Source organism: Rhodnius prolixus, unplaced genomic scaffold (genome assembly GCF_049639745.1).
Source record: "Rhodnius prolixus isolate KJV_2025 unplaced genomic scaffold, Rpr scaffold_3, whole genome shotgun sequence".
NCBI classification, from domain to species: Eukaryota; Metazoa; Arthropoda; class Insecta; order Hemiptera; family Reduviidae; genus Rhodnius; species Rhodnius prolixus.
Window position 1 is genome coordinate 6,747,837 of NW_027411603.1, and position 26,502 is coordinate 6,774,338.

The following is a 26,502-nucleotide window of genomic DNA, read 5'->3' on the forward strand; positions in this document are numbered from 1 at the left end:
AAATATTATAAAAACAAAAAAGCCGATGGTGATTGTGAGTATGATGCAAATAATCTTTAGCAGCAGCCAAAAATGTAGGACTACATTTTACGAGAATTAGACCAAGTGTCTTTTAATGAATCTAAGTAGGTATGAAATATTCATTTATTCAAATACCTGTAAATGGTGATAATGGCTTGAGGGTCTTCACCACTAATTAATACTTACCTGAAATATATGAAAATCGAAACTTATAACCTAGGTCCAACAATGCATTTTCCTTAAGTCACCGAACAGACCTGCAGCATGGACCTTAACTGCAGAAGCTACTCACTCTTTTGAGAGAAGAATATGAGCAAGTTATATACGTACGTCAAGTGGTTAAAGGAAATGAAATTAAAGTTAAAATCTCGACGAACAGACTAGACCATCATAGAAGATTTTATTTAGTAAAAGTCCAGTTTAGCAAGACTACAATGGCAAGGCGAAGTTATACCCTAGGAAGAAACTGCTATTTCCAAATGTCTGTTATTCGGTGAACCATGTGATAAAAGAAAAGGTTTGGATGGTCGGATACAAAATGGATGGACGGAGTCTCAAATGATGCAAGACTTTTTTTTTTTTTTTGTTATTTTTAGTAACTTCTTTTGAAATATCAAAGTTTTAACTGTTTATAAATATAGTATATAATTTGTTTTCATTTTTTAATAACAGATACCCGTCATGGTACTGGCCTAATAAAAGAAAATCATTCAATTTATTACCGCTGGTCTCAGTGGAAACATTAAACAATCCGTTAAATAATGTTTTTAATGTCAAGAATACAATCTTTTGTAGGATCTCTCTTTTTGAAACTATATAAAATCTATTATTTTACATTTTTTAAGAAACTGTTATTGCCATATAAGACATCTTGAAAAACGTTTATGAAAAATGGAAAAAGTAAAAATAAAAAAATTCTTGAATGTATTACATTAGTGGTTAAATGCCTGTTCTCACAGCCAAGGTCCAGAATTCAAGACCAGGAGATTAGATATTTTCACTTCCAAGGGGAGCCTCTTACAGCTTACTGCCCGGCCGTGGACAGTGTTATCTATAACGGGAGAACGTCCGGGGGCAGGCAGACTACTGAAAAGACACTGGGCGCCAACGACCTCAGAAGTTCCCCGCTTTAATAAAAAATAAAGTCGCCAAACAGTTTGCATTTTAATTTTTAACTAAAAATATTATGCATTATTCTGATGTGCACATTCACTTGATTTTCTTGCAAGATGATTCTTCAAATTTTAAGTGCATTTTATCCTCGAATTTGGAATTTTCACTATATTTTAGTTGGCTTTTACGAATTATGATTATGAATAAAATAAGACTTGCAGTTTCCCAAGTGAAGAAGTACCCTCTAAAATAAATTTTGTATTTTTCATTAGTAACTATAATCTACATTTTAAACCAAGAGCAAATAAATTTGTATAAATCCTTTAGTTACAAAAAAAAAAAAAATTGAACCATCAACAATTCAGTCACCTAATATTCTTCAAATATAGAATTATAGCATTATTTTTGTAATATTTTATTTTTGGTAATACATAGTATTTTAAAATGGTACTACCGGAGCTAAAATTGTTCAAATCGCTAGGTTGCGAAATATCATGGGCACTTGGTAACCAAAGAAGATCATGCTACTAAAACTATTAGTGGAAAAGAACTAGTACTTGCAAAAGAGGAGCTTCGTATGCTACAACCTGAAGGGGTAGAAACAATAAGTTGTCTTTAGGGACTGGAGAATAGGACTTTCGTCATCTTGTAACTCTTTCTCTGGGGCAGAAGGTTCGGGTCTTAGAAGGAACTATTTCATACTCGGTACTATTTCATTGTATTTAATGTTTTAAATGTTGGCAAAAAAAGAGAGCTGACTTTAAATGTAGCTCCTACTTCCTAAGATTAGTGAATAATTTATTTTCCACACTCTACGCAAAACATTTTAGGCGTCATTTAATATTAAATTTTGAAGATATTTTGGTTAGAATTGTTACTTAGGACAAAGTAGTGTGGATATTTCACAAAAGTTTAGAATGATTTTTATTATACGTTTACTTCTTTATTCTAAAACAAAAGTTTTAAAATTTTGTTTAATCGAGGTTTAAAGAAATTCGACGGTTTTAAGTTTAAATATTCATGTACTCCCAACATTTGTGTACCATAATTTTAAATGACTTCGACATTTGCAGTTGATATATATATGGCGTTGCTTATCAAATATGTCTGCCGATATTGAACTTGATAATTAATGATCCATTCTTTATCTTGATTATTTGATAATGTGGCAGAAATATGTTCAAACCTTCAAGTGTCTTATCATTTAAATACATGGCGAATTCACTGTGATTATAAATTCAAGGTTTTTACATTGTTTTTAAGATTGTTAATTTAAGGAAGTATGTTTGGTTATATTCTCAAAATATTGCAATTAATAATCAATTAGAGAAATTGATAATTGTGTTTAGCACCAGAATTAGAATGATAGGATTACCATTAGTGGAATAGTTATCTTTAATCTGGAAGTTTTATTTTTTTTTAAATGGGCCAATTGTCGTATCACCTAAATGGGTTTTCTGTTTCAATTATGTAAGTACAAAACTATACAGATTATTTGTTTAATAGGTAACGGTTTCTGTAATTTAAAGTTCAGCTTATAATGAATCACAGTTCATAAAATGTTATTATTGATAGCACGATTTTAGATCCGTATAAACTTTCTAATGTTACATGATCTACAAAAATCCCCAGTCATCTTTTCTGATCAGTTAGTTCTTAGCATTGTTTTTAAATAACTTATGAAGGAGTACTTCATCTTACTAATTTGTGCCTAGAAATCCATTCGTTACAACACTAAACTTAATTTAGGGACATTATTAGATACATTGCATTTCAGAGAATCTATTAAATCAATGATTTGTTCACAATTAAGTAAAAAAAGTTCTCGTAATTGCTTTATTATTTAATTTTATTGTATTAAATATGTGACTCCAATCTCTAGGAAAGTTACTGAACTGAAGTTTGGGTCCACTTGTAAACTGAATGTTAATGTTCGAATTAAAAACTTCTGTTTTGAATAACATTCGTGTAATGGTTGTTTTTATAAAAAAAAGCCGTTATTTAAAAGATGGCTAAAATGATTCACTTTATAAAAATTGTAATTACTCTTCTTTTTCTGCTTTTTTTTTTCTTCCTTTTATTTAAACAAGACGTTTTCCAGTTGTAGAACAATTTAATAATGTGGGATGGTTCAGAATTGAGTTTTGAAAGTTGAATTTTCTTTATAAAACCATATTGTTAGTTCATATAGAAAACAAACATGAACTTCAAAAAATTGCTGGTCTATTTTTTGTAATCAATACTTTTGAGATAACAAATTTTACTTTTCTGGGCTGATTAGGTGGCGCTGCAGCCTTCTTGAACTGCAATCAGTTCTTCAGAGTTCTTGTTATATTTTGAATTTTACCGAGGCGCCAGGTAGCCGAGCGGTTAGAGGTGAGACCTGCGAAGCTAATATGTATTGTGGTGCTGGGTTCGATTCCCGGTCTTAGGCCTTGGATTTTATTTAATGTTTAAAAATGAGAAATAGTAAAGTATGTTTGCTAGTCGCCTCCGTCCACGACACCTAATTGGTAGTTGGACGTTAAGCCCCGCCTGAAAAAATAGGCGATTACTTTACTTTTTACTTTTTTTTTTACATCCAATTAAAGCGGATGCCATTTATAACATTGTTTCTACAGATGTGACGTGCAGTTTCAGCCACTATTTGAGATACTCAGTGTTAATGAATTTATTATACAAAATTAATTTATATTGGTTCCATTTTTAGATTTCAAATCTTTATTGTTGGGTTAAAGCAAAACTTAATTGGAAATAAACAAGATATAGAATTGATACAATGCAAATGATGAAACTTGTAGGAGAATTAGATGCGAATTCCGATTTAGCGAACTCTCTTCGTCCAAATGTAGCCTAGTCTGTTTCACATTTAGCTTACTTCGGCTACTGATTCCTACTACTTACACAGATGACCAAAGTTTTGTCTTGTTATAATTCTTCAAATTTAAGATGCATGTAACTAGTGAACATTTTATTTCAAGTACTGGATGAATATTGAAAATATTATATTTTACTATCTGAAAAATAATACTGAATTGTTCATGCTGTTGTAGTATTAAAACTCTCCGGTAGGACAGTTTTATAAGGGTTGTAAATATAATAAGTAATCTCGTCACTACAAGTCCTTGAAAATCTCGAACAGTCTTTTTTATTAATTTATTTAAACTACAATTATTTTTGTATAGTAATTTATTTTAAACAAATAAAATCGATTAACGACAATGTTTTTATGTTCTTTTTTTTTTTAGAATTAGCACCTGCTAATCACCACAAATCTAGAATGAAAATCTTCTCTTAAAGACAATTGGAAGACTACAATTTACAATTGACAGAGCAAATGATATGACAACATACGTATATGAAAGAAGACAAGTAGCATTCGCCCAAGTGATGAGAAAATTGGTTGCCGTTATGCTGGGGCCAGTAAACGCCGGATGTTATGTGTGGGAAATAATACCACAGATGTACTTCTGAATTATGGGTATGCTTTTATTCTAATTTTATATATTTGGAAATTATGTAGCATACGTGGAATTTTCTTTCTCTAATTGCATGCTCAAAATTAGATTTTATATGCATATATTAGTGTAATAATATACTTAGCTATCTAAAAAAGATAGATTTCTATATTAATTTAATACAAGAATAATTTCAGCATAAATGATTTGATGAACACTAGGTTTCTCAGGTCTTTCAAAGTAGCCTACCGATAACTATCCGATAATATAGTTTTACAGCACAACCTATTTTTCTCTAGCTATTTCTAGCAAAGTGCACTCTGGAATCGCCTTGCTTCAGCTTGCAAAATATCGTAGAATCCCCCAGGTTGGCGGACCTCCACATCCTTGGACCGTATTATCAAACGTTTATTATTAAGTTGAATTAATTCTTTTGCATATACTTTCTCATACCCAACTATAAAATCAAGAAAAACGTTTTTGTTTATTCATATATGTAGAACTGCATATATAGCGTGTAAGGAATGATGAATTTCGTATTGATAGTTTTCGAAAAAACTATCCAAGTCTTATATAATGAAAGTATAATTACGTAGAATGTTTGTTTTTTTTTTTTTTTTGTAGTAAACCTAGGCACAATGGAACTGGTGAATTGTCAAGAATGCTTCTCAGTTTTGGTGAAGTCTTTCTCTAGATTAGGATTAATGAAGAAAAAGGTATTTGTTTTAAGTTTCTGTTTTAACTTTTATAATATTCATCATAAAATTGTTCATGATAACTTTTCAAATTTTTAAAAATTCTTCAGAACATATAGTAATAGTTGTGTTAATATTAATAAATGCAATTCCATTAACATTCGCAATATGGCAATTAAATGAATATTTCTAAGAAAACAGACATACTATCCATTAAAGTGATGTACTGGACTTCTTAATTTACACTTGAGCAGTGAAGCTCGCCGTTGCGTATCCACAAGTGTTGATTACAAAATTAAAAGTAACATTTAACATTACTGTGTACTGTGCGGATTAATCAGCCTTTTCCAGCTGCTGAAATTGCAAAGTGTAACGTTCAAAAAAAGTTCAGAATTTTCTAAATTTTACTACTAATAATATACATTTATTAAATAAGGCAAATACAAATATGGGTAATGTATAATCTTTGCTAAATAACTTACAAAGTTCCGCAAGATCCAGTCGAATATGGCGCACTATGCTTAAACTCAATGAATGTTGTACAGGATACTGGACCAGTTCAAATCTCTAAAATGTTTGCTCTTGTCAAGTAACGCTTACCTAGGGGGAGCTTGAAGCTCTGCTATAAGCGGACCTTCCCCAGGAAAGTGGTATAAATTGTAAGTTATCAAATCTATAACTTAAAAAATTGATTATATCTGAAATACTGATTAATAGTTTTGATTTGTATTCTAGATTCTTACCCTTTCTTTATTCATGTCGTATCTGGTTTAGGATTTTCATCTTCAACTTTGAGATTCCTACTGGTTCTTTCACAAACTAACGATGAAAATCAAAAATCCTCTTTTGGAATAAAGACAAACCTAACATGAAAGTTATGTCAGATAACACTATTTTTTTTTTCTAGCTGCAAAATGGGAAAAAAATGAAAGTTTAAAAAATAATGCAATTCATTTACTTAAACATTAGAATATAAATGAGGAGTTAATTGAAAGTACAGCTTATTTAGAGGGAATATAAGTTTTAGATTTGTTTAGTTTAGCTTTAAAGTAACAGGAGTATTAACGCAAAAAGTTTAAATAATATTACCAAACAAATTTTATCTATATTTTGTATTATATGTATCAAATATTTTTCCTTCACTTTTTTTCAGTTTTTACTTATTTTTCTCGAAAATTATCCCACAATTTTCATTAACATTGCAAACTATGTACAAACCTTTCTTGGCTTTCAATTTTATTTCATAAAATTTTCCAGAACAGAGTTAATCGAGAAAGAGTATGGGCGCAGCCTGATGTGATTCTTAATTCTACATAGGAGCAAACTGGCCTATTTGAAGCTGAACTGAGAGACACAGCTGTGGCAGACCATGGTGTCCAAAGTCACTCATCAGAAAATTAAAGAGTAGTCGGCCGATGGGAAAGTGGAAGAAAAGTTGGGAAGAGGTGAGGATATTTTCGAATAATTAGTCCATATACTAAGGCCTTTGAGTGGAGTTGTGCTAGATTTACAAATTATGGGAAGGATTGGGAAGGAGTGAGTTTCTAATTAGGCAGTACGCCATTCACCTAATATTAATATTATAGTAAGGAGCATTAAAATACTGAAATGCTAAAACTCCAAGTTTGTTGCAGATCTGAAGTGCGATCTTACAGGCACTCTGTTTTCTGTGTTTTTCTGGAATCATCAATTCAAAAACTGATACAATTTATATCTTAAGAGTTTCTGACCTCATATTTGTTTTAAATAATGCTTTATTTTATGACGGTGAATGTTAAGTGCTCTAGGAGCGAAGGCTGTACCGCAGTATTAAGCTGAAATTTCGATCAAGTTTGTACCATTTCTACCCTGGCGTCATGAGCAGCATCATGTAGTGTATTTGGAGCCAAAAATTTAAGTTAGCTTTAAATTTTGAATTAATTTTACAATAAGAAGATCTGTGCGAAAGTTTTGACTAGCTCACATTTAAAAAACGTTTCAACTGTAAAGATTTTTTTTTACATTAATGTTGTTACTTACTTGTTTTTATTAATTTCTCGTAATTTTTATTTATTTTTTAACAGGAAATTCCAATCCAATGACGCATGATGCTGGATATTAACTTGATATCCTGATAAGAAGAGGGAAGAATCCTGTCCAACATGTACACCACCAGGGTGGTTGAAGAACATCACCATTTCCGGCTGTTTGCAGAGAAGAAAACATTCAATAGGGCTGCTGAAGAAGTTCTCCCTCTTCCTGTAATGGAGTTCCCCCTCTACCGTACTCCAGGGGTAGTCTCACTCTTCTTTAGGGTTCAACAGCCTGTGTACACTGTGTACATCGCCGTCGAGGCCGCAACAGTCTTCACTCGCTACTCAGCTGTGATCAAGGACACTTGTGTTTCTACTACTACTCCGTCTTCTTCATCGTCTTCTTCTGCTGTACTTTACACCCTCAACCGCAGTCAGCCACCCACACGTTACGAATACATCAGATTGTAATCCATAGAATATTTGCGGATTTTTTTTTCTACTTTTTTTTTTAAATTGGAAATTAAAAAAAAAGTTGTGGCTTTACCCAATTCCAGGTATTTATTAAATTAGATTATTTTATTATGAATTTGGTTTAAATTTTAAGAGAATTTATTTATTTATTGTTGCTACTTATCACTGAGATTAGGTGAGAGTACAGTTTTTTTACAGACACACCTCATCAGAAATTTCACTCCAATAAGTATCTTTTTTTAAACATTTAAATTGATGTAGCCAATTTTGGAAGTATTAATTTTTACTCATAGCTTCAATGTAATTAATACTTTCTCTTATCTACGACCTATGTGAGGCTAACCTCAGTTCTAACAGAAAATGTACACATTACCCGTTGTATATTTGTCACACTGGAGAGGTATTTTTTTGTTTGTTCCTTTCTCGAAAAAAAATTCCACTTTTTCGAATAATACTAGTGGTTCTGTTAGAGGGAGCCAGCCAATACGGCGTGAAGAACGCGCGGTGGAGTACTTGGCGTGACGGTTCTAGGTTTCCGGAATACTAAGCAAGGACAAAGTCTCAGGTTGTTGTCGTTTTTGGTTTTCTAAAGAATGTGTGGGAATTGAGGTCTCCCTGATTTTTTTTTTTTTCTTTCACAAAAATTTCTTTTTTGCTTTCATTTTTGTTTAGAACTTTAAGCGACCTGTTTTGCTTTCTAAAAAAGTGACCTTTCTTTTCTTTCTTTCTTTCTTTTAGAATGTCATGTTGAAGACTGCCTTATAAGTAGGTCATTGATGAAAAAAATAGGTTTTATAGCCATTGTCAGTGATAAAATGTTGCTGAAGTTTTGAATAGAGTGATTATTTTTTTAAAAATTTCTTTTACTACTACTGATAAGATTAAACATTGCGATTTGAAATGTTCAATTTATGAAATTAAGTTCTAGCTGGAAGGCTAAAGTTCTAAATGGTCTAAAGTTAGTACTTATGAGAGTTAGTTTGAGTACACATTCCCACGGGACCTGACATAAAATTAGAGATTTTCTCTTAAGACTTAGTACGCAAAGAGATCTGCTAATTTTTATTGAACAAAAACACAATCCCGTGTTTGAAATTGGAAGTACCAGTTTTCTTTCAGCTATTTCCTCACAACTCCTTGAGATGATTCCTAAATTAAAGATTTTCTAAAATTCCTTGAAGAAAATCGCTTGGGCTGAATTATGAAGTATGATTCCTTTTTAGCATTCGTAAAAACTCAACTTAGACGAAGATCAATCTTTTTTTAATAATGATCCTAACGCTTCTCTTTTAAAGCCTCTTTATTATCTTTAATTTAAATTTGAAATCAAGTTACCAAAAAATTCGAAGTGTTTTAGAAAACGATAAGACCTGTTTTTAAGAGAGAGACAGACATGGTTTGTTCCAGATTTATTTTTTAATGGAAGAGAAATATAAGAGTGGGAGAGAATTGTATGAGTTAGAGAGAGAGACTCAGAAGATAGTTTCTGAATGATTTGGTATGGTAAATACGTTAGAGAAAGAGTTGTGTGCCTGTGAGATAGAAAAAGGCTAACTGTTCTACTAACTGTATGTGGCGGCATTTTTGGAACGGAGTCTCTCCCCGCCTGAAACTCACCTTATTGGTTTTCATACGTAGGTATGTGGGTCAGGTGAAGATACACACATACACCGCCGTTAGGCTAATCTAACCTGACACAGACCTTCTATTACGCAATACTTTCATATATATACTTTTTTTTTTTTTTTTGTTCCAACAATCTCTGTTCTTAATTGTTTTAAAATTTTATGAGGAAGTATAATTTCAGTATTATTTTTATTTTTTTCATAGGATTTAATTTTTTGAAATAGAGCGTATATTTAAAGTACATATTATGTAGACCCAAAATCCTGAAATGAAGTATCGAATTTGATTTTTCACTTGATTGTTTTGTAAAAGTTGACTAATCGAATTATAACTTTTACTTTAGATGGTAACATAAATAATCTCCCATACATTTTTTGCAATTTACAGACTAAAAGATTTTCGTTACCCCTATATTTATGTAAAATACATACATAATATATACAGGGTAAACCAGTAAAGTATTGTCCATAGGCCTACTGTGTGTAGTTACATCTAAAGTGGAGTTCAATGACGTATTGGCCAACTTCATATTTTCCACTGTTCTTGAGTGACCTCACTTTAAATTTTTTTTCTAAAATCATTACTTTTTTCCAATAAAAATGTTATTACTCAGAACGTTTTAGTACGAATTCGATTATGATGACACGGTTAGAAAGACAGATAAATTTTCTAAAAATTGATACCATTTCGAAGCATAAGTTATTCTCCAAACAGCCTCAATCTTCCTCCGAATGCTGGAAAAATGAAAGTAATCGAAATTTTTAAGAAAACTCATTAGGCCCTTACGTGATCATTATCAGACCTAAGTGCTGGCACTTTTTATAAAAGTTTCCTTGTAACATATAATGTGGGCTTTCAAACGGTATATCATTTTCCAGGATTCCTTTCATCTTCGTATGAGAAATTACGTTTGTTTTGCAAGAAAACGAGTTCACGAGCACTCAAGAGTGTTAGTTATCAAGTTGTTTAATTCATTGAAAACTCTTCTAGATGGGCCAGTAGTCAATTTTTAAAGTAGATTGTCTTAAAGTAAGGAAGTCAAAGGTTACAAATTGCACTTTACAAAAAAAAAAGTGTATTTGTGTGTGAATTTGTAATTTGGAGTAAGTACATATGTTAGTACTTGTTTAAAATATTTCCTAACATTTTCTAAAATATTTCAGAGAGATCAGAAGTAATTTTTTTTATGCTTCGAAATGGTATCAATTTTTAGGAAATTTATCTCTCTTTCCAACCGTGTCATCAGAATCAAATTCGGACTAAAACTTTCTGAATAATAACATTTTTATTGGAAAAAGTAATGATTTTAGGGAAAAAAATTAAATTGGCGTCACTCAAGAACAGTGGAAAATATGAAGTTGGCCAATACGTCATTGAACTCCACTTTAGATGTACTACCACATAGTAGGCCTATGGACATTACTTACTGATTCACACTGTACATTATAAGAAATGATTGGGTTCCGCGCTGCTGGGCAAATCGTTGATTTCATCCGTCAAAAGACGGCTTGTTTTTTCATCCATCCTTAGAAATTTATTTATTAACTTAAAGTGGAGATTATTCTTCTGTTTTTAGATGAGGGTTGTTGACGTTAAGTTGTCGTAGTGCCCTGAGATGAATCAAGTTAAAATATTAAGTTTATACTTCTTGGGACTTAAGGACTTTTTTTTTTAAGGAAACCACAGATACTTTAAGGTGACAATTCATTTTCTGAAATTGGCACGATCAGAACATAGAAATAAAAACGTTGAAGCAAATTGCTTAACAAGAATGAGACAAATTATAAACATTTTAGAAAGTCCATTTTTCTACGTAGCACGCTTTAATAAAGAAAAGAAAAAAATGAGGAAATAACTACATTTCATAAGTGGATGTCTTTTATTTCCGAAGAATGTATAGAAATATATCCTTTTTCTGAATGTATCAAAACATCCTGAAGGTGGTGGGTGAATGCCCCGAAAATGATGGATGACAAAACAACTTTATGTAGTCTATCATGGAAAAGACATTCAGCCTCCAAAGTTTTGGCCTTGTGTGTATTGTGCGCGCGAGTTACGTTGTTCCTCTATTAAGTAGTGTTATTAAGCCGCTACACGCAGAAAAGCTAGTATAGTTCATTCTAGCGGAATTTTTAATCTGTCTTTAATATGATTGGTACAAGTCGTCTAGATTAGAAGGTCATAGATCAAAAAATAAGTATAATATCTTCAGAATAGATTTACTTTTCTGTAGGATTTTTTTTTTTTTTAGATGAAAATAACTTAAGTATTAAAATAATTCGATTTCAAGCTTTGCCGATATTTTTTCTTTTTTTTTTTATGTATCAGAAACATATTATCAAACTAGTATCGAGAGTTTTTTACTTAAAATTTTGATCTCATTCTGATGAAATGTCACTGTAGACAGCTTTGTATTTATTGAATTCACAAAGTATGCTTGCTTCTTCACTTATTTCAGTTAATCTTTAATTAATCAAAGTTAAACAATCCTTGAAAAGGTTAAAATATCGAATTCTTTTGTTTTGACCAGCTGACTAATTCCTCTTAGAAAATTTGATAACTAGATTAAGAGAAATTTTTGTAGGGAGAGAGAGTTACTTGCAAAAATGACTTGCCTTTTTACTTTCTCTATTTTTTGTTTAAGAATGACGATTAAATTAGTTTTATTTTATTAAAAAAATTATTTTTTCTTCCTCTTGCTAGATATTTATTTAATTATTAATCTGTTTTATAACCCATCGTAAGGGAAGGTATTGCAATCGTGCTGATTTTCGTTTTTACGGTTTCCTATGACAGATTAAGTGGTTTTTACAAGTGTACACCTTGATTCACAAACTGGAGCTCGGTAGTTTTCATGTTTGAGATTTAGTTTATAGTGCATCATGAGTCCCGACAGCATGAGTTTGGTCAAAAATCGGTTGTCGGAAGAAGTACCACTATACTAAGTTTTTTTTTTTTTTAGGTTTTCTCGAAATCGGCTCCAACGATTTTCTTTCTTTAATTTTTCCTTCCGTTTTACGCTAAGTGGTTAAAGAATTCAATCATTATTAATTCAAGTGAAAAGGTTGGGCAGAAATTCTGGAAGGTTTGGAGTCAACCAACCGTTTTGGGGTGTAGATTGAGAAACCATAAGGTTTTAGAGTTTTTCCAAAAGTCGTTTTTCCATTATAATCTTCTATGGTTTCGAAGTGGCAAATGTCTAAAATTCGCAAAATGAAATTGAAATCGAAATATTTGAATCTCATCAATTCTTTTTCTTGGTTAAAAAAAAAAAAAAAAGTTGGAATATGGTTACCCATCCTGGTTCGAAATCAATGGTCAGTTTGCCTGCAGCATCTCAGAGAGTAGTGTTTACTTTATAAGAAGCTTGTGGGATGGGCTTATTTTGAAGCTTGCTTCAGGTCAATTAGAAGTTAACCTAGATCTCCCACTAACTAACCTGAATAAAAAGCGCCTCAACCTAAAATCTCTAAACGTAGCAATAATCTCAAACTATTATCTGTTTTGAAAAATATATGTTTCCTCTTCGAGGCACTATCTCAGTGACCGAAATAAACAATGATGTTTGACCTATAGGGAGAGTAACATTTGCATAACTCTTCATCGCAGCAATACAAAGTTAAGAACAAAATCCATCAGTTTAATTGTTCTTTCTTAAAAGTTCTTTAAATATCGATCTTCTAAATAATCACTAAAAGGCTATCATTTTTTTTTTAAAAAAACATTTTAGAAGGATAATTAATTTGTTTGTGTGGTTCCCAGGATGTATTAAGTTTCCTTCCTCATATGCTTGAATCATCTTTGAGTTTATCTTGAATAATAATCATTGACAAACTAATTTTGTTTGAGTAAACTTTTTATAATTATCAAGGAAATTGATGTTTCCTTAAAACTATAAAATAATTAACTTTGATATCACGGCCATCATGTTGGTCAATTGATGAAATTGTTAATTTTAACATTCGTTTTTTTTTTATCTTTTATCTGTAATGCCTTAATTAATAAATATACAAAAGAATAATTAAATTGTTATTCAATTAGGAAATATAAGGCCAAGGAATAATAATAAATAATAAAAGTTACATCTCCGTAACCTTTCAAAGGTGAATTTTTTTTATTTATCTACTTCTTAACTAGTCTGGATGTGAAATATTCCATGATAAGAGTAAATTTACGCAGATTTCTTTGACATTGCTTTACAAACGTTTTTAAGAGTGATAAAAAAAAATCTCAAGAATTTATAAAACTATTATTTTTAGAAAGAAATCTTTTTTTTTCTGAGGAAATTATTCTTGTAAGAGAGCAAGTGTTCTTCAAGTGTTCTAGACGTCCCCAGGTGGATATTCAATCTTAAAAACTTAGACAACACTTCGCTTACAATCACAGCATCCATAAAAATACATAAGGAACCTACAGAATAGGTTGATTTGTGTAACTATTTCTCACATATTATCGCATTGTACACTTTACCAATATTCATTGAACTAACTGTTGCGTTTAGAATAAAGTGATAATTTTAGACTGTAATAAAACTACAATTAGTTAGGTCTATTCCACAAAATCTATTTTTTAATTATGTAACTTATGTTGAATATATATTTATATTTTACCAGCAGATTGCGCAAGTTTGGCATTTTTATCCAGTCTATAGTTATTTTAGAAAAAAAGAAAAAAATAAGTTGCCTAATCGCAAGTTACTATTGATTAATACATTATTTATTAGTTGTAATCTACAAAATTACAACTTGTTTTAAATAATTGAGTGCTGGGTATCCGATTTATGTTGTTCATTTACTTTTACTTAAAATGAGATTTATATTTAAAATTTCTCATTTTTTTTGTCAACAAATATAAGCTTTTTTTCACTCTCTAAGGACTGGTAGTGCGTCTTTTACCCATTTATATTCAAATTCTAATGCAGCGAATATTTTTTTGTGAAGTGTCCTTTTTCAGTTTTCATCTACTTAACTTTGATTTCTGATACAGTCTAGTTCACATTATAAATCGTTTTGTTTTAGAGTTGAACCATTGGTGTGCGTTCGATTTCGTTATTTCCATCAGCTATTGTACTTTTCTTTCAGCGAAATTGCGTAACATTATTTCAATTTCCGTTGTGCTTTGCTTTTCTAGCTCAATATATTTTACATCCCACCTAAAGGTTGATCTGGAGGAACGCGATGGCACCTGCAGATAGATTCTATGGAGAGATTGGAGGAGGCTTCAATGAACGTCCTAACTAACTGTTGTGCTATTATCCAAGGAAAATTCAGACACCTGAGAAGCTGGAGGAATACATTACTCTCCTTGAAACCCTCTCCACATCCTAGGATCTCTTAAAATGTCTTGAGACTGAACGAATTGTTTTAGGGAATCGCCTGGCTATGGCACCACAGTAGGTGGCAAAATAGATCTAGGTCGCAGTCACTGTTACATCCCGAAAAAAGAAAATGGGGACATAGATCTTCATCACTTTTATACCCAAACTCTATGGTTGAACTTGATTTCCCCTTCCTTTAAAATGATTCATTTGTGTTCCATGAAAAAAGCAAAAAAAAAGTAGACAAGTTTGCAGTCGCCATGGTAGCAAGACAGACACATGGGACGTGTTATAACGGTCCATGATTATAACCGGCCAGTTTACTTTTCTACACCGTTTTTCCTACTCTAGTTAGCAGTGTTAATTTTTATATATATATATATATTTTTGCGGATGAAGTAAATAAAAAAAGGTGCAGATTTAAATGGAGTTGTTGCCCTATATTTTGTCAGAAATTTATAGTTACTTCAAATTATTTATTCCAATCTTATGTATACATGTCTCAACAATATTATTTGTTTTTAATCCATTAACCTATATTTCTTCGTCTTAGCTTTGTTTAGGTATTCCCAAGTTATTGTTACAATATATCTTCAACACGTGCTACATTGTCACATCTTATTAACTGATATAAAAGTTCACTAGAAATGAACCTGGTATTTTTTATTGTTAATCTATTCTCATTGTTCGGAGCGAAATACTCCAGTATATATCTTATCTTGAGGTTACAAGGCTATTAGTTTTGTATACACTCGTATAATAAAAACTCGCGTGTGAAGAACACTTACTTCTTTCACTTACTGCACTATTACAACTGTAATTGATAATATATTTTCTCAAACTTGGTTTAATGACGAAGTAGACTATTTCTTCTGTATCGAAGATATACTAGAAGAGTCAGATGTAATAGCACTGTGATCGATCAGTAATCTGTCAGTTGTCGCCGTTTTTTTTTTTTTTTTTCTTCTTTTTTACTGAGATGGTAGTATTGTCTAACTTCTGTAATTCGTAGGTTCTGAAGTAGGTGTGCTGTTCTGTCTATGAATAGAGATCTTGAGTATGGGTACTTCCATCTCTCTGCGGATTTGTTCATTCCAAGGCAATATACAGGAAAAATCTGCAGTTAATACATTACAAGTTTGTTGTGCCTTAGAGATTATTAAGCCTGTCTTAATTTCAGTTGTAACGTGTAGAGTCCCCAGGTTCAGTCATGTATCGAATTGTTAGCCAAAATATTTTAAAAGTTTTATCTGTTCTTTTACACTGCACATGTTGTTAATTTTTAATGCAGAGGGAAAAGAGTTTAACCTTTCACTTCTGCACATTTATGTCTAGTTTCCATTTGTGGAAGCAGTCCGTTATTTCGTCCAATAGATTCAGGAAGTCTGAACATTTCGTGATTAAAGGAGGATACCATCTGGATAAGTTATAACAGAGGTGTTGAATGTGGTAATGCCCTTGTTTGTGGATTGTAATTAGAATGGGACTGAGAACTGACCCTTTAAGAGCCCCCACTGTTGACAACTCGTCGATTACTTTTGGTCGAATTTCTTTCGATGATCTTGTAGAAATAAATGTAAGTTAAGAGATATTTAGATAAAGAGCAGTTTTATATGGTGTCAAATACAAAAGCGGAAGCTACGTCTAATGCAATTCTTCCTTTTCAAATCACCCAATCTATACTCAGCTGCTCGTAATTGGTTTACTATATACAAATTGTGATGTGGTGTTGTACTATTAAGTTCAGTAGATGTCTCTTAATAGTCCGCCCTATTACTATTAGATTTCCAAGAAGTTTTGAGAAAGTAGAAGAAAGGACGGTTAGTTGAATAAGTCGTGATTCTAGCTTTGTAGAAAACTATGATCATTATATTTTTCCAGCACTAGAAAAATAATTCGATTCATAAGGAGCAGTTGTATTTATAGTTCATTCAGTAAATTATTAGTCAAATAAATTGTTAGTCGAATTATTGATTTAATAATTTTGAAATTAATTCGTCACAGGAGTTAGTTTGAAGGTTAAATTTTTGATAGTCTTTTTATAACCTCATTTGAGGTAGGTAGTATTTTTCTGTTTTTAGGCCTAATTTGTCAGTGTGTTGGGCAAGCATGATGATTTACAAAGCAAAGTAAAATTGTATTTTAAAATAATTTTTGCTTTGCAAAATCAATATTAGAATACAATAATTTTTTTTTTTTTTTTAATCATTGTCCATCTTAACATAAACGCTTTACCTAGGATAACTTTATAAATATAAAAATCTTTACATTTCTTTTGAACTCTATATTTACGCAGACTTCTAACAAATTGCACTATTCTTTGTACAGTGTACAGCTGAGGCTAAAAACTCTTGTTTACGGTATGTGTACAAATCCTTCAACAACCTGATTTGAATTTTAATCTATACATGAATGCGAATCAACTACTAAATAGACTCATACCAAGTACAAGCTAAAGAAAGGTCATGACCGATTAATTTTAACCTACTTTCTGTAGGTATGAACTGTAAATAAAAGCTTTTTAAATTTTTTTAAATAAGTGTTTTTTTTTCACTTAATTCTCTAAATCGTCATCGTCTTAAAACTTATTTGATTTTGAAAGCTAAATTTTAAGAATAAGAAAGATTATTGTCAATTTCAATCATAATGTTTTTATTTGCATCAATGCCAAGCTTTCGATCTAGGGACTAGGGTCATCTTCAGGGCTGTGAAATATATTTTCTGAAACAGATTAAAATTTACATTAATTTATATTATATCGCTAAATTAATGTAAATTATAATTAAATAAATTAATAAATTATAATCTATTTCTGTAAAGTATGTTCCGCAGCCCTTAAGATGTTAAGGTCGAAAGCTTGGCATTGATACAAATTAAAACAAACATTTAGACTGAAATAAGCAATAATTAGCGGTAGCAGTAAATTTAAATTGGGATTAGAATTAACTCGAATACAGTCTTGCTTGTGTACTTCATTTTTTTTGGTCTTTTTCACCATTCTTCGAGTACTTTTGGTTCTGACCTGTAGAAATAACGTAATAAAATGGGTATTTGGATAGAATGCAATTTTGTAAAGAAGTCTGACACAGTGTGAAATACCTAAAAGTGTCGCAAGGATACAGCTGTCGTAAATCTTTTCTGTTCAAATCCCGCTACATTATCAGCTATTGTGGCAAATGATTTCTTTAAATACAAATTAATTTTAGGAAGTGTAAACATTAAGAATTTTACTCGAAACCTTTTTTGCTCGTAATCTAATACATAACTTATCTGAACACACGCTAGAGAATGTTTTTAGCAGTTTCCATTATCCACCATTATCTAGAAGACATTTCTTCTTCTATATTCGGTACGGCTTAAATTTAAATGTAATTTATTTTAAAATTTCTATTTTGTTAGGAAAAGATTGGTGCCACTAGAAAAGGTAGTCCACTGCCTGTGACAGTTACTTCGGGATCCTAACGAAAACTCAAAGTTGGGTTTACCCAGTTCTAACTCCAGCTTAGACCCTTTCACAATAGGTGTATTACCGCATTGGCTTGATCAATTGATCTGGGGGAAAACACGGTAGTTTAAATCTACTATTTGGATTGCACCCATTCTAAAAATAGACTTAATATCAAAATTTCCAAGAGCTTTTATCATGATTAATTACTTTTATTCATTATTAATCTAAATAATAGTATAAAAGAATTTAGTCGAACTTTCTAAATAAGTACCTCAGTACTTTCTATGTGTTACCGTATGACAGACTACAAGATGTCTGAAACTAGGTGAAAGTTTGTGGCGTGAAATTTAGTCATACAGCCAGGATTGCTCATTGTTTTTGGCAGAAAAAAATGTTTGAAATCATACCTATATTTAGAAACGAAACAATATTGTTAATTTTTTTAAAAATGTCCAAACATTGCTTAAGAAATTCGTTTTAGCATTTCTTTGTGTATACAGCATTTAATAACTTAATGGAATCCAGAAAAATTTTCTCATTAATTGGAAATTAAGGATGAGTCTTCTCACCTAATCATCCAGAAGGAAGAAAATTTAATGAGGCCATTGATATTCCAGTTTAACCAACATTTAGGACTACCATGATAATTTAAAACTCCTCTCCTTCGGGGAATTCACTGTTGCAAGATTAGGCTAATTAATTCTTGTGTACTTTGTACGATTCTAACTTTTTTTTATTATTTTTAGATTACCCTGTGAAAATATCGAACATATCTTGATGAACTTCAGGAGAACTTCTAGGTTCTTCTTCTTTTGTTTGTAACATCATACAGAAAAAAAAAAAAATAGATTTTAACGGTTATTCCGTGGGAAAAAAAGAATGCTGAGCTTCTTCGAAAGATTTTAGCGAAGTTGAAAGTGTTTCATATGGAAATCAACAAACTTTTAGTAAAATTTGGAAGTCTGAAAAAAAAAAATACATAAATTGCTGTATAACTTTTGCAAGGAAGAAAAATTCTTTTAGATATAGGTGGCTGAGTTTTTATTTACAAGGAAGTTAAGCCTTTTTTTTTTTTTGCTTGAAATTGAAGAAGAAAACATCCAGAACCTGCTTCCGCTGAGAATAAAATTTATAAAATCCCAAGTTATAGGAAGCATAAATTGTCATTCTCCTAAACTTTATTACAGTTCCATAAAAAAAACTGGTTTCCTTTCCTTTAGCGTCCATATTCTGCTCAATATCTTTAAATAAATAACTCAAGAAATAAAAATATTTATTTAAAAAAAAACGGAAATTATAATTCAGAAATATTTTTTCTATATTTATATTTCATACATCTATTTTAAATTTATGTTATTTTTTCATGAAACTCGTGACTGCATAATCTTCTCACATAGTTCAACTCCGTTCCATTGTAGAAACTCTGTGAAAGTGGCACTATCTATTCGAAACATTGGACAGTGTATAAGTTTTTATAATATTTGTAAAAATCTGCATGCATTTGGCCAGGATATACCACTTTGTTGTTTTAAGGGGGTGAGTAAAGTTCAAAACATTCAGTTTGTTAAAATTATTATTCTCATTTGTTATTATACAGTGCAAATAGAAGTGTGTTAAGGCAGAACAGCTGTATATGGACAGAATGGATCCATTCGTAAATATATATCTACAAAAATAAAGACACTAGGAATGATTTCTGTATCTACTGACTGCACACCCATTTCTATCATCCACGATTTGGACAGACCGCACCTTACTACCAAACATTCCATAACAGCAACCATCCAACCAACCATCTGGAACATCATCAATACCCGCCGCTCCCTTCCCCCATGCGATCATAGTTGGCTGGAGGATTGCAATAATGTTTTCGCAATTCAAAAGCATGATTACTTCTCATTCCGTTACTTTTATACTAATTTTTGTTTTCTCTCTTGTAAGTTTCTTTTGTGAATTGAATAAATGTGCGAATTTTTAACATTTGACTGAACTCAGGGGGTCATCATGTAAAGTAATAACTTTACCATCCACCCCGGGATGTATGATTTCAGCTTTAGTGTAAAATCTACACAGCCCTGGAATTACATCTGGAACTAGTTTTTCTGAAAGAAAAAAAAGTTCTAAATAAGAGAGGGACAATCGAAGAAGAAAAAAAATAGAAAAACAATTCTGTTCTGTAGAGATCACATTTCAGATTGCAATGGTAGTGTGACCTAAACCAGTGCGACTAAAAAGATCTTTTTTGACTATCTAAAGTAAGCAAGGGTTCTCCTCAGTCTTTTTAGAATTGTGAAACACGTTTCAGTTCATATTTTTCTTACGAAAACCTTAATATACCCAAAAATTGGATGTAATACGTGTTGGAGTATTATTCTAAATTTAGGAAGGAAATTTAGTGAAAAGGCAAGTTAAATTATTTCAGTTAAAAGAAATTTATTAGTTTTATTGTATTTCTATTATTATTTTTTAATATTCATCCAAATTTATACTTTTATTTAAAAAAAATACCAATAACTTAAATGTGAAACGTGTGCTCGCTGTTTCTCAAAAAGATTTAGAATATCCAAAAATTAAATCTAGAGCAAAAGTACTTTATATATTGGTTTTTTAATTTCTAGGCAAACAGCACGTAATGCAAGTTTTACATGTTCAGAAATGCTAAGAAACATGCATTTTTATATTATCTCTTACTTTTTATTATTCAACGTGGATTTTGGACATTTAAATAATGCAGTCTTGCTAAAAGGTGGTATCGTATTTCAAAATGTGCCCCTGATCATGAAGATGATCTCAAGTACATGACCAATACTTCTGTCCTCATCCCCTCTTTAGGCTAGCCTTTTGTTGTCCTTGAATAGCATAATAGTTTTACTAAATTTGAACTGTTTATGGTTTCTATTAGCGGTTATGGTCCGAGGTTATTAGCGCTCGGAGTTTTTTTCAGTGCACTGTCGGCCTCCGGACAGTGTTCTCTCGTTACAGACAACACTGTCCATCACCGGACAGTGAGCTGTAAGAAGCTCCTAGGAAGAGAAAAGGGTTAGCAGCTGGATTCGAACCCGGGACCTCCGCGTGGGAATCGAGTACGCTAACCACATAGCTAATCCCTCCCCTATGGTTTCTATTATTACCATTTTTGTCATGGTACTTCACTAACGTTTCGCTGTACTCTAGGTGTACAATCTCTACAAGGAGGGGCTTAGTTCTTGAAATTTATTTCTCCCCATGCTGGAAATTGATTATGATCGAGGCCATCCTCCTGAAGATGGTTCTTGATTGTGCTTCAGTAAAATGAAAATAAAAATAAACAAAACCGTTACATACATTACCGAATTTAGTATTGAAGATTAGAACATGAATATCTCACGTTCTTGATGTTGCTACCTGGAAATAGAAGTCTTTTTGATAAATTGATTGGGTTTTAGCATATTTAATTAGCTTTTAATGACAATCATTAAATAAATAAATATCATGGTTATCTTGAATAGGAAGTACGTACCACAATCGTATCGTGTAATTTTAATTGGTTAGCTGTATCTGGCCTTATTTTCTTCCTTTCCCACAATTATTGCGCTTTTACTCGTCCACATTTTTAGTAGCGTATCTCTCACCATTGTTTCCCGTATTCTTTCCCGTTGAAAAAGAGGAATAATTTACGTTTTAGTTTGTTTATCTCTAGAAGAAAATTATTTTTTTACTATTTATTTTTCTTCCTCTAAAAAAAAAGACATGAGAATGTTTCTTCTTATTTATGAATAAGAAGTAAATAAATTAGATTATTTACAGCATAAATATGAAATATTAACTATGGATTTATTTATTTATTTATTTTTGTTTAATCCGGTGGGAAGACTCACTTCTTTCTCTTGCAGAAGTGAAAGTAATTAAATATGCTTGAAACAGTCTTACCATAATAACTATTAATATCCTGTTAGGCCGTGGAAATTTTAATGCTTAACCATTTATTGAGTCATAAACACACCCATCAAATTTAGGACAACTTCCCCCCACCAGTTGCGTAAGAGGTAAGAAGAGGTAACTTCATCAACCTCCTGGGTGCAACATTTCAATGCCATTTTAGAATGAAAGTAAGTCAATTAGAATAGAATTAAGATCAGCTGGAGAAAGTTCAGGTATCCGCCTGGATTTTCATTCACTTAGAAATGGAGTTCTAATTTGGTTTTTCCTCATGCACTTTTCTCCAGTAATCCATTTTGAAGCCATTATCCATTGACTTTAAAAGTACTTAATTGACCAGATTAAGCAGTAAGCAGTATTTTGTGTAATTATTATTTTTAGTTAGTAAGGCAATGGTACTGCATTTAATTTTGAGCAGACAGTTCTGGGATCCCTGCATGCCAGGTATTTGAAGCCTGGAAAGTGTGAAAGCTAATTTTTATTTACTCATAAAAAAAAAAACTTCCTTAATTTTGGTTAATAAAAAAAAAAATTATTATCTTCTTTCTATTTATTCGATTGATTCCGCCACTAATTTAAAAACATCCTCTCCACCCCTTCTTTCAAGGGCACTTCGCGAAGAAAACCATGTGGGCTCAGCAGGGGCCAAGACCTTTGACCGAGGTGACTGTAGACAGTTATTTATTATTCTAGATAGAACATTTCATTGAACTGATGATGCACTTCAACAGAGACGCTCTTAAAGGTCGCAGATTCCTAAGAAGTTTCTAATAAAAATGATTTTTAAACAAAAAAGAATTTTATCCAAAACATTTATACGTTCTTAAATAATACCAATTTTGAATAATAATTGAATCGCAACACAGTTTCTTGTAAATAACTTTAATTTCATTAGAACTAGTTGCTAATAAATTTAGTATTGTTATAAAAATAACAGGTGAATAACATAAAAAAAGGAACTTGAGTAGTAAAGGTCGATGTACAATAGTTCAGCAGTCCGTGAACTTCCGGAGGTCAACACTTTGTCCACAACTCGTTTTAAAGGTGAATCAGAAACCACTCAACCTTAATTCTTTTTAAATTTTAATTAAATATTTCTTTTTCTTTTGCAATCCAGTTAGTTTTTATTTTAAATATTGATTTATTCGCCAATATAATCTGCAAAATCCGCCACCTATGTCCGCGACATCTGATTGGTAGTATATAGCCCGCCTGAAAAAAAATAAAAATAGGCGTTTACTTTACTTCATTTACAAATAATACGTATTTGATGAGATTTACTATCTCTCCAGACATTTTTCGTAAGGTTTGATTGAAATACGAAAAAATATCGTTTTTTCTAAAGGTTGTTATTTGTTTCTGTGTTTTGTTATTATCCTAGAATGTGGTCTTGATTTCAATTTAGTTTGTCATATAAGATAAGTTAGTTAAGAACTGGAAGCTGCTGTAGCAAAAACATGAGAAGATCAGATTCATGTCGAAAAACAAGATAGTCTCATCAAACCTTCCAAGGAGTTGTAGCTGTTGATTATTTTTTGATTGGTAATATGGCCACAATCATCTGCGAGTAGAAGTATATGGTCTACAGATTGATTTAAAGGTCGTGTGAGGCACTGGGGATTGACACAAAGAGGAATGTCTGAGCATCTAATGATAGGAATTGGATGAAACATAAGAAAACAAATTTTTAAGCATTTTTTTTTTTCTACAAAATTTCTAGCCAAGCAAAATATTCTAGAAAGCATTCTAGAAAAAAAGAAAGTCTTATTTTCCCACAGTATTAAAGAAATTTTTTCTCTTTTCCAAACAAAAAAGTATGTATGTAGGAATGTAGTAATTCGCATTTATATATTTTTTTAGTGGCGTCGCGTTTCATGACAATTATTATTATATAGCTAGCAAATTCTCTTTATAGTCACGACAAGAGAAGGACTGATTCGCTTTAGATTGGGTTGTATTTTCTTGCGCTGAACGTCTCAACAACCGACACTAATCTCACGACGGCGGATATTAGAAAGAATGGTTGCTTTAGCCCGTCGAATGGAATTATCGGTGTGAGAAGAAATAGCTAGTAGAAGTTAAGAGAGAAAAGAAGACGTTAGCGAAGAAGTTAAAGTACCTTACAGTATTACTGGTGATTACACCCAGTCGTGATCTCTATTGGGTGCCTTATTTTTTTTCTTTTTGGTGTGTGCCTTCTCAGATTTTCTACTTCTCTTACTTTGTGTAATGATTATTCACTCCATGAAGCGTTAGTTCTTCACACGACTCTCTCACACTCTCTCTCTCTCTCTCTCTCTCTCTCTCTCGCATACACTTCAAGAACTAATCTGGACTGCATTCAAGTCTTTAAATTGCTTGGAATTCATTTTGTTTTTTCTCTCTTTCTACCTCTATAACCTAACCACAATCTAGTTTAATCTAATTTATGGGGACTAATTTATATAAACTACAGTTAGATGGTATAGTTAAAAGTCCTTAAACCTAATAAATCCTTTTTAAATTCCTTTCTTAGAAATTGTTTTCTAAAAAAATAAAATAAAATATATAGACTAATAGAGATGAAACAGTTTAATTACTAGATTACTAATAATAGGGGGAAAATTTAATAAAACAGGATCTTTCTCTGTTGCATTTCTTAAATTAATATCAATTTCGCTCAAGAAATTAATGAATTTGTCCAAAAAGGTTGTTAATAAAGGTGATAGATCGACATATATTAATTATTTGAATGTCGCAGGATAGTAATTATTTTAGCCAAATGGTTATTTGCTAAAAATAATTGTAATTATAAGGCTGATATTACTTTCATCAGCAATTAAAGCAACAGCAACTACATAAAGTATTATTACTGTTCATTATAAAATTATTATTATTATTATCTTATTGATTTTCACTAAATCTCTTCTGATGGGCGCAAGAGTTAAATTGGCTACCCAACAGCTGATGTCGAGGAGTTTCTACGTTGTGTATTTTTGAAAATTAAGACCCGAGAAAGAGTTGAAATACTTCTGTGTACTAGCGAGATTTATTGTTCATAATTAATGTATTGTTATGTTCAAAATTCATTATTTTTAAGTAATGGTAAACATTAAAAATTTAGATATATGTTTGCTTTTTTTAGCTTTTTAATTGTTCACAGTATTTTCTTTTTCATATGAATTCATTTTCAAATAAATTTAAACCTTAATGAAATCTTATCTAATGATGATAAAATTCTATTTTACGTAAGTTTTTGGAAAATAATCCAACTTATTTATGTTGTAATCTATTTGTTACAGATACTGATGGCTGTTACGAGTAGTTAATACCAAGGTATGTAAATTTAGAGACAATTATAAATTCTAGATGTAATTATATTAGCTTATCTTTTATTATTTGTGTGTCTGTCGATTATATGACCCCTCTTGTTGGTTCGTCCAAAATGAATCATCAACTTGTTCAGCCAAGTAAATAGTGAAGATAGTGTCACTTATTTCACGAATAATAAGGAAGTACTAAGCTGTAGTTGGAACCAACTGGTCAATTAGTTGAAAAGAGACGGAATAAGTTGAGAATGGTTTGAGGAAATACTGGGAACTGAATGAATCACTTTTATATCTTATACGAATTACATTCCTAAGTCCAAGACTGGCAGAAAAAGTTCTTGTAGTACCTTTTACATACATTAAAACTTCCTGCTATTTGTGTTTCCGTATCCAAAAAATGGCAGTTCTTACAAACGATTTGTTTTGTTCTTTGATAATTTTAACAGTTTTAATTTTGGAAATATTGCAGTTTTTCTGAGTGAAATTCTAATTTAACTTTGGTAAAACAGGTAAGGAAACTTTGGAATTGTTAATGATAGTTTTTTTTTAAAATTGGTCGAGAATCCTTAAAAACACGTCTTATCAAAGCGGAAGAGCATCAACAACGATAACAATGATCATCCCACCTTTTTTTTGGGGGGGGGGGGGTTAATGTTCAAGTTTTTTGTAAGTCTCTCAAGAATTCTGAACTAATAAGGTATTTTAGGTTCTTGTTCTTTTTCAATTATTGTGACCTTGCGTTTGCCTCCATCTTCAAATCTTCGGTTTCTATTTGCATTTAAATAGGCAATATGTTGTAGTTAGATGTATTGTGTGTTTGACGAAAAATTTGTCTTGTTGAAAGGTAGTATATTATAATTATTTGAGAGTTGATAAATAGATTTTAAGTATTCTCTTCTATTTTGACATTGAATTTAATTGAAGGGCTTAACAGTACAATTTAGAATTAGGTAAAATTGCGTTCATTTTATTTCGGTTATTCCTAACAGACTCATTTGTTGAACAAAATTGTATTGCTTTACAATGAGAAAGTAATAAGGTAATATATAAAGAGCCCAAGTGGTTCGCAGCACAGCCTCTGTCTGGCTAATAGAAGAACGAAACAAAAAGGA

At 31.4% G+C, this 26,502-nt stretch overlaps 1 protein-coding gene across 6 annotated transcripts in view; it reads left to right on the forward strand.

The window, feature by feature from the left end:
* The window catches only part of Np (serine protease notopleural), a 58,670-nt gene that overhangs the window by 5,275 nt on the left and 26,893 nt on the right, over nucleotides 1-26,502 (forward strand). For 3 of the 6 annotated variants that reach the window (XM_074124657.1, XM_074124663.1, XM_074124659.1), the window contains exons 1-6: nucleotides 2,216-2,604; nucleotides 4,383-4,615; nucleotides 5,217-5,308; nucleotides 6,545-6,732; nucleotides 7,351-7,856; nucleotides 25,364-25,397. The gene's annotated coding sequence lies outside the window, so the exon portion shown is untranslated. Of the gene's footprint in view, nucleotides 1-2,215; nucleotides 2,605-4,382; nucleotides 4,616-5,216; nucleotides 5,309-6,544; nucleotides 6,733-7,350; nucleotides 7,857-25,363; nucleotides 25,398-26,502 lie in introns of those variants that run through there. The other 3 variants (XM_074124661.1, XM_074124660.1, XM_074124662.1) reach the window with 3 other exon arrangements.